This window comes from Anneissia japonica, unplaced genomic scaffold (genome assembly GCF_011630105.1).
Source record: "Anneissia japonica isolate Jap-2015-1 unplaced genomic scaffold, ASM1163010v1 scaffold2320_len370340_cov150, whole genome shotgun sequence".
NCBI lineage: Eukaryota > Metazoa > Echinodermata > Crinoidea > Comatulida > Comatulidae > Anneissia > Anneissia japonica.
In genome coordinates this window covers 155,505-158,698 of record NW_022705529.1, presented here as the reverse complement: position 1 = coordinate 158,698, position 3,194 = coordinate 155,505, and positions in this window count along the sequence as shown.

Sequence of the window (3,194 nt, the reverse complement as noted above, 5' to 3'; positions counted from 1 at the left end):
GATGATGATGATGATGATGATAATAATTATTTCTTTACCCAGTCAGCAGCATGCTGACTGGGTTCTGTTTCCGAGCAGTTTTTTACCCAGTCAGCAGCATGCTGACTGGGTTCTGTTTCTTAGCAGTTTCTTCTTTACCCAGTCAGCAGCATGCTGACTGGGTTCTGTTTCCTAGCAGTTTCTTTCTTTCTTTTTTTCTTTCTGGCAACATTTTAAAAGACTACTAGTGGCAAACTACTGGACCGATTTAATTAAAACTTGGTCAGTAGGACCGGCGCAACCTCCCATTTATGTGTTGTTCACAACTTGGGGTCAAAAGTCACATAAAGGGCATTAGGGTAAAAAATCCAAAAATCGTATAAAAGACTACTTGTCTCGCAAATAACGTAGCACAGTCTTGTCCTTTGCACATATACATTGGCATAAGGCAGGGTCTATAGGGTGTTCAGGGATAAGGGGTCAAAGGTCATTAAGGGGTAATTTTTATCTTTTTTCTGGCAACATTTCAAAACGCTACTAGTGCCAAACGGTTGTGCCGATTTCAACCAAACCTGGTCAGTATAATCGATGACACCTTTCATACATGGGGTGTTCACTGCTTGGGGTCAAAGGTCACAAAGGGGTCATTTGGGTAAAAAACTTCCCAAAAAATGAATTCGGTCACAAATATCATAGCACAGTCTTGTCCTGGGCACATATGTATTCGCATAATGTAGGGTCTTATGGTGTTCAGCGATTTACGGTCAAAGGTCATTAAAGGGTTATTCTTTTGTACTCTCTAGTAACATTTCAAAATGCTACTAATACCAAACCATTGGACGAAATTCAATCAAATTTCGTCATTAAGAACCGGCGACACCTCCTACACCTCAGTCTGGGATCAGGGTTACATAGGGGTCATCGGGGTAAAATTTTCAAAATAGTCCCGGCCAATTGAGCTCAAATTTTCCAGGAATGATCCTTAGGACCTTCTAAAGACACACAAAAAAAAACTCTTTACCCCATATGTCAAAGTTCATAGGTCAAGGGTTCAAAATGTTACTAATGACAAACGATTGAACCGAATTCAATCAAATTTGATCATTAAGTACCAGTGACACCTCCTACACCCTTGTCTGGCATCAGTGGTTACATAGGGTTCATCAGAGTCAAATTTTTAAAATAGCTCAATTGAGCTCGAATTTACCAGGAATATTTGCCATATTAAAAATAGTACTAGTAGACCTATAGTTAAAACTTAAACCTCTATAAAAAACATACTCTGTACTATGCTAAAGGTAAATTTGATCGGTCGGCCGGGTCAATGTAATAAGTATTTGATATACTGTACTGTAAATTATATATATTTTACCAGCCTGTTAGTGGCGATGATTCGCTGTTGGTTTGATGAAATGAAATAAATAAATAAATAAATAAGAGTTTCAGTTTAATCAAAGCACAAATAAAATCTGTCACCAAAATAAAGCCATTCCGATTGATGCTCTAAATCACTGATGTTTTCTTTGCAGGGAAAATTTCAACTGGTGAATGTCCCATGACACTTAGTGTCCCATTTCATTGTACAACAATCCATTCTCATATGCTACTAATGTTTTTAACTGATGGTCATATTATATAAGAACACAAAAACATCAGATTTAGGATTTTACAACATCTTGTAATTACTTTAATTTATTACTTTTGTAGATACCTTTATTTATAATGTGTTTTGTATAAGTTAATTAACTAGGCCAATGTATTGTGAATATGTATGAGCTAGGCTTTAGCCTCATGAATCATTTTGGCCTTTTATATCCTTGGGTACATAATTGCAAAATCTTCCTCTTGCAGTGCCAAGTTAAGTTTGTGGTGGTAGTAGACCTGTACATAAAACCTCAACCTATATTCTTTGTCTAAACATAAGTAGTACTGTACTATGATAAAAATTTGATCTGTCGGCAGGGTCAATGTTGTAGTAGTACAGTTCAATCAAAGCACAAATATAATCTGTCACCAAAATAAAGCGATTCCGATTGATGCTGTAAATCACAGCCGTTTTTGCACGGAAAATGTCAACTGGTGAACGTCCATAAGAGACATGTGTATAGTGTCCTAAAATTGTACAACATTCCATTATAGGCTACAACTGGTTTTAACTGATGGTCATAATATTAATTATAGGAACACAAAAACATCAAATTTAGGATTTTACAACATCTTGTAAGTACTTTAACTTTAATTTTGTAGACCACTACTTTTATAATGTGTTTTTAAAGGTTATATAACTAACTAGGCCAATTTATTGTGAATATGTATGGGCTAGACTTTTATAGCCTCATGAATCACTTTGGCCCTTTATATCCTTGGGTGTATTGAATTTATAAGGAATGATCATTAGGACCTTCTAAACATGAAAAAAATACTCTTCACCTATAGGTCAAAAGTTACAAGGGTCACTTAAAAAAAAAAAACACTCGCATTTTGTAACATTTAACTCGCTTTTTCCAACTCGCACGAAAGAAACCCTCTTTTAATACTTTTTAAGTGCAAAATACTGTATTCAATCATATTGCTTCCATTGTCTAGCGTGCATGGTATTAAACAGTGCATCACTTTTAAACCTCAAGTACTGGCATGATCATTTAGGTGGATTGGAAAAGGCATAATATCAGTTATTTGGTTTAAATTAAAACCCTTTCATAAACATGAAGCCTTTTTCACCTCTTTCACCTCAAAAACATCAACAGCACACCCTGAGACAACTATAAAAATATATGCCACATTGTAAGTTCTAAGAGTTGCTTTATTTTATACCAGTTTAATGTTCACAACTGGTCAAAACCACCCATTACTGATGGCATCTCTAGACCACGACAAAAAAAAACTAATAAATAAAAATGAACTGTTTCCTATGCTATACAATAGCAGAATGGCTACATTATATAGTTAACTATATAATATATGGTGTTCTCCCAATTGAAAAATTTTTACTGGTAAATTTGTCCATATAGAGCCAGCTAAGAGCGCACAACTTCAGATATTGCCAATTTTAAGTGGATTTAAATGGCTTCAAAAAACAATAATACGTAATCATAGCTTAGGCCTGGAAAGGAATGATGTTCATTTATTGAAAGAAGGGCAGCCTAGAGAACACTGAATATATAGTTATTAGTACATGCTCAGCAAATATTACAGGTATATATATACATATACAT